The sequence below is a fragment of the Sprattus sprattus genome (assembly GCF_963457725.1).
Source record: "Sprattus sprattus genome assembly, chromosome: 14".
In the NCBI taxonomy this organism is placed as follows: Eukaryota; Metazoa; Chordata; class Actinopteri; order Clupeiformes; family Clupeidae; genus Sprattus; species Sprattus sprattus.
The window spans coordinates 11,406,693-11,418,781 of NC_137912.1; positions in this window are offsets into that span (position 1 = coordinate 11,406,693).

Genomic DNA, 12,089 nt, shown 5'->3' on the forward strand with positions numbered 1-12,089 from the left:
TTTCTGCTTTTTGATGAAAATGCTGATATAAGAAGTTTAATATGCAGTATACTGTGTATGCATTTATTTTTTTTACAATAAAACTGTTGTAGACTTTATGTAGTTATTAGTCTGATAACTTAATTAAAAGTGTGAAAAATAAATGTGTGAAAACCTGAAACAAAGAACCAGGAAATATGACTTATTCATGATTTTTTTTTAGAGTTGCATTCATTCATCATGATCATTACATTACATATTTGACCTTTAACGTAACACATATAACATTCCAAACAGGCTTGTTATTTGTACACCTGTATTGTCAATTTTTATCTAATCACTGCCTTGCATATATTAGCATTAATCTTGAGCTCTTCTCTGTCTAGGATGTTGAAGTTGCTTCTTTTGTTGATCTTTGCCATTGCTGGTAAGTAAAAATATTAATATTTACAATAACTGGAACACTCTCCATTAAGCCTGTTATGAAATATTGAACAAAGATTAGCTTATCTTTGTACCTTTGATGCCCATCCCTGTTACGACATTACAGTGCCATGGTACAAGCCAAAGTCTAACCTGGACTCCACATTGGACCTCATTTTATCTCTTCATGTACTCATAAAAATGCTCCTTTAACTTTGTCTGTGGACTCACATCTCCACCCCCTGACCCCTGTTTGACCCACACTCAACTTCACCATTCTCTGGTGACTCTTATATAAAGATAATATGTGTCAACTACAAATGCAATTTACCTCCTTTTCCACCAGGCCTCAGTGCACTTCCTCTGAGGAAGGCTGGCACAGGTCATGTGATGGATGTAGAGAGGGAGAGGCATGTGCCCCTGCACAGACCAACAGAGGTGGGCATCCCACTGGAGAGGCAGGTAGTTCCAGGTGTTCCTGCAGACCGAAGGCAGGGCACAGAACCATCACGCCGCTTCCTGGTGGACCTGAGCACAGGCCTGCTGAAGGACTACGTCGGTGAGATGAACAGAAGACCATCAGGCTGTAAGTATGTGTGTGTGTGTGTGTGTCTGTGTGTGTCTGTGTGTGTGTGTGTGTGTGTGTGTGTGTGTGTGTGTGGGTGTGTGTGTGTGTGTGTGTGTGTTTGTGTGTTATATTTATGTACTCTGGACTAAAATGATAGTCCATCTGATACTTCCTAGACTTTCACATACTTATTTCAAAGCACTGTCATCCTTGACAGTGATGTCTTAGACATAATTGGAGATTTATTCTGACATCTCCCTCCCCCTCTCCCCAGTCTACGTCCCTCCCCCTAGAGATGGCTTCAGGCAGGGCACTGAGAACTCCCACGCCACCCTGGTGGACTCAAGGACAGGCCTGCTGCTGCAGTCTGCCTCTGAGATGATGAGAGGACACATCTCAGGTGAGGGTAAATGATTATATCATCATCTTTGGTTGTAGTGTTTGTGCTCCATATGTATCAAACCCATGACCTCGGTGTTGCAAGTAACCTGCTATACCAGTTGATGTACAAAAACAGAGCTACAACATTGAAACATATGCCCAAAAGCCTTTATAGTCACTGTATTTGCAAAACGAAAGTTGGAGCACTGCTCCTGTTGGTGCCACAGGGGACAACATAAAACACAACAATAGTACAATTAGCTTAAAAAAGTTGATATGCTACTTAATAATTACTATGTAATTACTACGTAATTACTATGTACATTTGAATTATGTAATGCCTGTGTACCACTGATGACACAGAGATGATATAAACATTTTCATAATTTCTTCACATTTCTTCTGCAGACATCCAGCTTGTCCACTCAGATGAGTTCAGGCATGGCATTGAATCTTCCTGGTTGGAGGTTAAGGACACACAAGGCAAAGAAACTGTGAAAGGTGAGGGTGTCAAGATGTCATACTGTACATCACACTGATGTCCTCATCTTACTATAATGGCTTATTCTGAGCCGCAGTTGTCAGGATAGTACTTCAGTGCTTTAGGCAGTTATTCTTGTTGACACATTACATAAAAGCATATCCAATGTTGAAAGAAACTGTATGTAAAAATGTATTTTAACTCAGTATAAAGGAAAAATACATAGAAAGGTAACGCTGGTATAACCCTGTGTGATCCCCACAACTATATCTGTCTTTCTCTGTCCCTCTGTGTGTTTGTCTGTCCTTCCTCTGAAGAGGAGAAAGAGGTGGTGGCTGTTCCTCTCGTCAAGGGAGGATGGATGAGAGATGGTCTTAGTCTGGACCCAATACAGCCATCTGGTTCTGAAGAACTCAACAAACCGGTTCTGAGAGCAGCTCCTGTGGAGAACCGCAGACAGGGCACAGAACCGTCCCGCCGCTTCATGGTGGACCTGAGGACAGGCCTGTTGAAGGACTACGTTGGTGAGATGAGCAGAAGACCATCAGGCTGTAAGTGTGTGTGTGTCTCTGTGTTTATGTGTTTGTGTGTGTGTGTGTGTGTGTGTGTGTGTGTATGTGTGTGAGTGTGTGTGTGTGTGTGTGTGTGTGTGTGTGTGTGTGTGTGTGTGTGTGTGTGTGTGTGTGTGTGTGTGTGTGTGTGTGTGTGTGTTGCGTGTGTGTATATCTATGTGTGTGTGTGTGTATGTGTGTGTGTGTGTGTGTGTGTGTGTGTGTGTTTGCATGTGTGTATATCTATGTGTGTGTGTGTGTGTGTGTGTGTGTGTGTGTGTGTGTGTGTGTGTGTGTGTGTGTGCATCTATGTGTGTGTGTGTGTGTGTACGTGTGTGTGCAAGTGTGTGTGTGACAGTTTGCATGTGCTTGTGTGTAGCCATTAAACTAACAGACTGACAAAGATCTCCCATATCCTTTTTGAAAGTAGGTGTATTTATTTGTGATACAATCCCTTTGCAGACAAGGATTTACTACTAAGACACAATTTATGGTAGTAGTTTCACGAAATTGTGCTAATTGTGAAACTAAACTATTCTCTACCACACCTTTCACAGCCATATTTACAAACATTTTCAAATTGAAAACCCTCTCTCCCCAGTCTACGTCCCTCCCCCCAGAGATGGCTTCAGGCAGGGCACTGAGAACTCCCACGCCACCCTGGTGGACTCAAGGACAGGCCTGCTGCTGCAGTCTGCCTCTGAGATGATGAGGGGACACATCACAGGTGAGGGGCTCAGATTCAAACAACACAACCATTTACTTGGGTTTCTAAACCACTGACATTGACTGAATCCTGCTCTATATATTATCAGTAACTTACTTTATTTAATTTTAAACCTATTCCACTCTTTGCTCAATCTTAGCCACTATCCCTCTGGTCTTGGACGAGTTCAAGCATGGCATTGAATATTCCCATTTTAAAATAAAGGACAACAGACAGAATGAAATTATGGAGCCAGTTGATGACACTATGGAAGGTGAGGACTGTTTCTATTTAAGTATCATTTACTTTGCATAATTTTTAATTATTTGTAGTGTTTTATCCTTCATGTAGTTTGTAAAAAAAGAGGCAAAGTAGTCCTTTTGTTCCCTGGTAACTAAAGCAACATTCTTAGTAGTATTAGATCCACACACCATACACATTCGCTTAATGAAACTCGGGTGTTTTGTAATCGTAGCTTGTGTCTGAGATGTGATGCAGAGGAGAAGAGGCCTGCAGAGTGAAGATATGATTAGCTATGCATGATGTAGCTGTACATGCTGGTCGATATCCCAGTTGTTTTAAACAACCCAGTGGGTCTAAATAGTTTGGGACGGTCATTTAAAGTATGTAGTCGTGAGTGGCATCTATTAGTAGTAATGAAATATAGTATTCAGAATTATGTTTTCATTAGTGTATAATTACCTGTCACTGAATTGTAGAGTCTACGTTAGCTTAGAATGAGCCCTTCATATCTACATAAGGAGTGGGTCCTCTTCCACAGAGTCCGTCATGTTGCATCACCATGTTCTGACAATAGTCTAGAAGGGGCAAACCAAACCACTGTCAAGATAGGTTTTTTTTTGTGTTGTTATTGCATCTGATGGCCACTGTAGGTACTCGCTCACACTTATAAAGGGAAGGGTATTCAGCTGTTTGCAATTTAGTAACCTCACCACAAGATGGCACTGAAAACTGTTAACACTGTAAAACAAAAAACCCACTGTTCCTTTACTGTAATGTACTCCTTCTCAACACAAAGAAAATTATGTCTTTTGATCCATATGCTATAGGAACAGATTATGAATACTAACAGAGAAACAGTAAATACCTTTGCCTCTCACATCACAAATAGTGTTGCATAATTGAAGCAATATTACATTTAAGAACTTGAGAATGGTTTTTAAAAGTCTATATTTAAATTAATTTAAAAGAAGATCTGTAATTTTGTAAACAGGTGAGGTTCATCATCCTGCTGGGGAGTTCAATCATGATATTGATCAGGCCAAAGCAACAGAGCTAAGAGTCAACCCCGTTGACACTGGTAAGTGTGATTATATGAGAATGGGTTGGTAAAAGGGAGTTGGGTAAGTGGAAATTGAACCCCTTAAGTATGGCATCTCAAACTAGACACTTGTTACTGCTTCAGAATGCAGCATTACACTAAGGGAAACATCCCACTGAATTTTCAAATACAAAGAAAACTTAAAGATTGTCTATATATTTTCTTGCATAAAGAATGAAGAATGCACTAGCCCTGACTTCTCTTTGAGAAGGTTAAACACAGATTTGAGTGATGGATGTTCTCAGAGGTGATCTATGTTGAAGGATTGTTTGGGTGTTTGCTCTGGTACAGTTAACCAGGCGAGTGAAGCCTCCATGGAGAACCGCAGGCAGGGCACAGAACCTTCCCGCCGCTTCCTGGTGGACCTGAGGACAGGCCTGTTGAAGGACTACGCTGGTGAGATGAGCAGGAGACCATCAGGCTGTAAGTGTGTGTGTGTGTGTATGTGTGTGTGCGTTTGTGTGTGTGTGTGTGTCTGTCCATTAATGTGGTTGTTAGATGATGGTGATGGATGTTTGTGTTTGGAAACTGTTCACTCGCACCTCTAACCTCTAAGCTGGTATCTATTTGCTATATCTTTCTCCACATGCAGTCTACGTCCCTCCCCCCAGAGATGGCTTCAGGCAGGGCACTGAGAACTCCCACGCCACCCTGGTGGACTCAAGGACAGGCCTGCTGCTGCAGTCTGCCTCAGAGATGCGGAGGGGACACATCACAGGTGAGGGGCTCAGATTCAAACAACACAACCAATTGCTTTGGTTTCTAAACCACTGCCATTTAAATCTGTTCCTCTCTTCTTTGCCTACTCTTAGCCACTCTCCCTCTTGTCTTGGACGAGTTCAAGCATGGCATTGAGTATTCCCAGTTTAAAATAAAGGACGGCAGACAGAATGAAATCATGGAGCCAGTTGATGACACGATGGAAGGTGAGAGACAGAGTTAAGAGTTTCTTGATATTCTCTCAAATCTATTAATAATAGTTCACACTACACAAAATAGGATGAAGTATTATACCATAGGGGAATGCACATCAATTTCTACTAAAGTAATCCTCCATTTGGGTAAAATTGAAAATAAAAATGTCTGGCGAACTATAATCATAGAATAGCAGAGCAGCATCTCAGTTTCACTAAAAGGAGAAGAGTTTGCTCTAGATCCACTCACCATAGACAGTCTCATACGCTAAATGAAACTCAGGTGTTTTGTAAACGTAGCTTGTGTCTGAGTGGTGATGCAGAGAAGAAGAGGCCTAGAGAGTGAGGATATGATTAGCCATGCATGATGTAGCTGCACATGCTGGTACGTATCCCAGTTGTATTAAACAAACTGCATCCTTAATTAAAAAACTAAATATTGCAGTGGGTATAAATAGTTTTGGACGATCATTTACAGTACAATATAAAGTGAGTGGCATCTATTAGTAGTCAGTGGCATCTATTAGCAGTAATGGGTTATAGTACTCGGAGGTATGTTTTCGTTAGTGTATAAATTACCTGTAACTATGAATTGTAGAGTCTACATTGGCTTAGAATGAGCCCTTCATATCAACATAGGGAGCGGGCCCTCTTCCACAGAGTCCGTCATGTTGCATCACCATGTTGTGAAAATAGCCCAGAACGGAAAAAACAAATCACTGTCTCAAGACAGGGCTTTTTTGTGTTGCTATTGCATTTGACGGCCACTGTAGGTAATTGCACACACTTATAAAGGGAAGGGTGTTCAGCTGTTTGCAATTTAGCAACCTCACCACTAGATGTCACTAGAAGCCACTAAAAGCTGTTCACACTGTCAAACTAAAAGCACACTGTTCCTTTACTGTAATATATACTCCTTCTCAACCCAAACCAAAGGATTTCTATTGATCCATATGCTATAGGAACAGATTATGAATACAAACAGAGAAACAGTCAATACCTTTGCCTCTCACATCACCAATATTGTTGAGTAATTGAAGCAATATTACATTTAAGAACTTTAGAATGGTTTTTGAAAGTCTTTATTTAAATACATTTAAAAGAAGATCTGTAACTTTGTAAACAGGTGAGGTTCATCATCCTGCTGGGGAGGTCAATCATGATATTGATCAGGCAAAAGCAACAGAGCTAAGAGTCGACCCCGTTAACACTGGTAAGTGTGATTATATGAGGATGGGTTGGTAAAAGGGAGTTGGGTAAATGGAAATCGAACCCCTTAAGGATGGCATCTCAAACTAGACACTTGTTAGTGTTAAACACAGATTTGAGTGATGGATGTTCTTAGAGGTGTTCTAGGTTGAAGGATTGTTTGGGTGTATGTTGTGCTGCAGTTAGCCAGGCGAGTGACGCCCCCATGGAGAACCGCAGGCAGGGCACGGAACCTTCCCGCCGATTCCTGGTGGACCTGAGGACAGGCCTGTTGAAGGACTACGCTGGTGAGATGAGCAGGAGACCATCAGGCTGTAAGTGTGTGTGTGCGTGTGTGTGTGTGTGTGTGTGTGTGCGTGTGTGTGTGTGTGTGTGTGTGTGTGTGTGTGTGTGTGTGTGTGTGTGTCTGTCAATTAATGTGTTTTTTCCACTTTATACCAACGCATGTGGTTGTTAGATGATGGTGATGAATGTTTGTGTTTGGGTAACTGTACCCTCGCATCACATACCTCTAAGCTGGTATATGTTTGCTATATCTTTCTCCACATGCAGTCTACGTCCCTCCCCCCAGAGATGGCTTCAGGCAGGGCACTGAGAACTCCCACGCCACCCTGGTGGACTCAAGGACAGGCCTGCTGCTGCAGTCTGCCTCTGAGATGCGGAGGGGACACATTGCAGGTGAGGGGCTCAGGTTCAAACAACACAACCAATTACTTTGGTTTCTAAACTACTGACATTTAAACCTGTTCCTCTCTTCTTTGGTTACTCTTAGCCACTATCCCTATTGTCTTGGACGAGTTCAAGCATGGCATTGAATATTCCCAGTTTAAAATAAAGGACGACAGACAGAATGAAATTATGGAGCCAGTCGATGACACTATGGAAGGTAAGAGAGAGAGTTAAGTCATGACTGTTTTTATTTAAGTATTATTTACTTTGCATATTATTTAATGTCTGACTTCCTACTTCCAGCTATTACACCCGTTTCACTCTTCTTTGTTTGTAGACACTATCCCTCTTGTCTTGGACGAGTTCAAGCATGGCATCGAATATACCCAGTTTAAAATAAAGGACGACAGACAGAATGAAATCATGGAGCCTGTCGATGACACAATGGAAGGTGGGAGAGAGAGTTAAGAGTTTCTTGATGTTCTCTAAAATCTATCAATGCCATTTTGCCCTACACAAAATAAGAGGAGCTCACATCAATTTATACTTAAGTAATCCTTCATTTGAAAATAATTGAAGATAAAACTGTCGAGCTATAATCATAGAGTAGCAGAGCAGCATCTCTGCCTCACTAAAAGCAGAAGAGTTTGTGTGGCCTTCAGTTCATGTTACTTGTGTCTCAATGATCCAGAATTAATTTCTGTTCTGTCCCTCTAACGGGCTCTTCTCCTCCCCCAGATGAGTTCAGCCATAGTATGGAGTCCTCCCATTTTGAAATTAGGAATGACATCATGGACCCAGCCAAGCAGACAGAGACAGGTGAGTTCTGTATGCAGTGTGTGTGCAGTAGATGAGCCCATAGATGTACATTAGCGTTGGTGTAAAAACTCTCCTTTTTATGCTGAAGCTGTTTGGTTAAAGGAGACACTCCCTGTGGGCCTGACGTGCTCAGGTGAAATCATTGATGGCAGGTGTTACCAGTTCAACCCAACCCCTCTGACCTTCAGTGAAGCAGAGGTAAGACTCACCTGTAAAACTTTCTCTCTCTGTCACACACATACACACACACACACACACAAATATGATCAGCGTACAGCCATAACACACTGACAGGACTGACAAACTGTACTGAATATTTACATGTTTTTTCAGTCTTTCTGTCAGGACCTCTATGCTGATGGCCATATTGCTGCGGTGACCAGTGCTGACCTACACACACGCATCGTCTCCATGGCGATGATAGCCACTAATGGCCCCGCTCCCACCTGGCTGGGAGGAGTCAAAAAGGTTAATACCCCACCTCCTGCTCTTGCTCATCTATCAATCAAAGATGCAGCTGTGTAACAATAGCAGCAACTAAACCCAATGATATGCCCACTGACATGATTTGGTCTGTTTGGGTACTATTAGCAGAAGTGTGAACACAAGTCAAACATATTTTTTCCCTCTGTGTGTGTGTGTGTGTGTGTGTGTGTGTGTGTGTGTGTGTGTGTGTGTGTGTGTGTGTGTGTGTGTGTGTGTGTGTGTGTAGGGTCAGCGGTATGAGTGGCTAGATGGCTCTGCTTGGGGCTACACTGACTGGATGCCTGGCCATCCCAATCTGCAGAGAGGCAGGGTTGCATGTGTGGAGATGTTCAGAATGGGTGAGATATCAGCACTCCTCACCTTTCTATTCATGAACAAAAGCTCATGTGATGTGATAGAACTGCAGACCTCACCTTAAATTATACCAACAAGACCATCTGTAACAGTCTTTTAAAAATCTCATGACCTTTAACACTCTCTTTTTTTCTCTCTTCTCCTTTTTCTCTCTCTATCTCTCTCCCTCTCTCACAGAGGTGAGCTGGTGGACATCTGTGGACTGCAATCTGAAGAGGGCTTCCATCTGCTCTTTCCCCATGGCAGCATGAGGGGCACCCAGCATCTCAATGCTTTGGATTCATTGATGTCATGATTTAGATAAAAGTGATTCTACTCTGTAATTGAAAATAAAAACTTGAATGGCACCATTAATGAGACTAAGTAAGGCAACACCAGTTTATTTTGTTATTCTGTGCTTTACAAATGAGAAGATGAATGAATATAGAAATGTTTACATTTAAAAGCAAAATCAGAGAAAGTGCATTAAAACTGATATACATATTGAGATGTGCATCATTGTTTCCTAAAAAAAAAAGATTGTCTCAAAAGGGAGTGTAGCCAATATCATGAACTGCTGTACAACATAATGCAGCAGTAGCATTTCTTTGTGACTGATGAAGATGTTTGGTAACTCATTTAGTGATCATCCAGCAATGCTACTAAACATGTGCAGGTTTCTAAGGACACATGCTGCATGTCATAAAATGAAAGAGCTTTTTCACAGCAGATAGTCTCTGTGAGCCATAAAGAAATCATAAAAAGGCCAGTTTTTCCATAGTGAACATGAAGTAGTATCTGGCTGGTTAAGTGAATGAATTCCTGGCCTCAAGGTTTCAGTAAACATGCTCACCTTTTCTTTCCTCAGCTTTGTTTAGTTTGACTTTGATATTCTTACAGGAGGGCCCTGTGCAGTAACAAATATAATTTAATAGCCAAGAAAAAGGGTAATGCCCCTTGCATAATCAAGATAAATATGCAACTGCCGTAATGTTATTTTCTGCTGATTTTAACAAACATTAATACATAATTCAAATCTGAAAAACTATGTTTACACATAAGACAAAATAGTGGTTGATTGCATACACAAGACAATTAAATACATGATCAGGCTATAAAATATAATGTTTTTGGATTTGATTTGAGTTGATACCTTAAAGGTTGTCTGAAGGTTCTTTCAGTTCTTCTACAAGCAGTTTTACTTGGGTCTGGTGGTCCTATTGGGGTGTCTATAGAGAAGTGACTTGTGTCAAGTCAAGTGTATCACTGTGTGAATGAGCTTGTGTGCGATCAGTTTGTGTAGGCACTGGATCATCAGTTTTTAGTTCTGGTTTTTGACTTGTTTGGGATTTTTTTGTCTGCTTCTGGGTTCAAGTGATCTGAGGAGAGTGGTTCATCTTCACAGGCTTTTAGGCAGATTCTGATTCTTTACTGTTTTCCCCTGGACTTTGTTCATCATTTGGGTGAGCTGGGGGTAACCTGGCTTCATCAGTGGGATCAGTGTTAATATTTGAGAATGTCACAGATGTTGAATTACTTTCACCATCAGTCATTGATATTTCAGCTTAATCCTCACTTGTAGGTTTGTCAACCGTAGTGTTGGAAGAATTAGCATATGTGTTTGTTTCTTCAAGAAATCTTGGATATGTATTTATCTTGTGAAGTGTGTACAAGTTTCGTCAACCTGGATTACCACTTCCTGCCCTCCATGGGGTAATGGGTTGATGACGTCGTCATTCCTGATGCTTCCTGCTGATCCAGAGAGTGACGGGTCGGCGGTTTGGTTCTGTTCCTCTGTTACTGTGTTTGTTCTATTCTCATATTCACATGTCCCCTCCATATTCATGTTTTCTAAACACATACTTGCATCTCTCACAGCATCAATGTATCTGGACTGTCTGGGAGATCCAGAGGAGGAATCTGCATGTGGGCATGTTAGACCTGTTGGGGAAGGCTCAGCAATGTCATCAGACCTTGGTGCAGAGTCTAATTGCTTAAAGGGGCCCGGGTCTTTCTTGACTAAATTACAAGTTGTTTGGCTCATTGTAATACTTGGATCAAATATTTGTGCCAGCAATCTTAAATAACTATTTACAGCTGTGCGGTTGTTGTTCATTTCTTCATGCTGTTTCATCCCATCAAGAACTGAATTTGAAGATTGTCCATCTAAACTACCCTCTTCCCCAATTCTCTCTTTCTGCCCTTCATGGGCCTTTATGGCATCACTTAAAGCATCAGTGTCACCAGACTGTCTGAGCGATCCAAAGGAGGGATCTGCATGATGATCAAGCTCAGCTCTCTCATCAGGCTTTGGTACAGAGCCTGATTCCTGATAGGGCTGTTTTTCATCATCATCTACTGACACTCTATCACTCCTCACAGTATTAACCTGAGATAAAGGTGAGCTTCGATGTTTCTTTATAACACTTTTTTGGTTATAATCTTGAATTAGGCCTTTAACAGTTGTTGGGCTCTCTGCAGCCATTTCATCAAGTTGTTTTCCTTTTCCTTGAAGATCAACTGTAGGTTCACCTTCATTGGAAACATATGAAGTGTTTGTGCTCTTTACAGCTGTGGGATGGCTGTTAATTTCTTCATGCTGTTTCACTCCATCATGAACAGCAGGTTCATCCTGAACTGAATTTGAAGATTGTCCATCTAAACTACCCTCTTCCCCAATTCTCTCTTTCTGCCCTTCATGTGCCTGTGTATTGGTGACGTCATCATTACTGAGCCTTACAGAGGTATCCATTTTGTCATCTTGAACATCACCTGCAACTCCATCCTCAGCGTCTAAAGACCTGTCAAAGGTTTTTGTTGCTGCTGTGTGGGTAGCTTGACTGCCTGTTATAATTGATTTTCCACTTGAATTGTCTCCTACATTCACACTCACTTCCAGCCGTTCAACCATAGGTTCAACATCAACAGGGAGCAATACTACAGTCTCTTCCTTCTTTTGATTGGTAATACTCTTTCCAGTTGTCTCATATGTATTCTCATTTCCAGTGTGTTTCTGCCCTGTTATTCAGATATAAATATATTACTTTGATCCATTAAGAGTAATCTTCAGTCTATATATGAAATCAAATATAGTAGTTTGTATGTGTAGAGAGTTACCTCTTGAGTTGATCTTGTAGCAGTAATAGCCCAACCCAGCAGCACCAATAACTCCAATAACAGCAACAGCACACACTACACCAAGGATGAGCTGATGATCTCCTGCGTTTA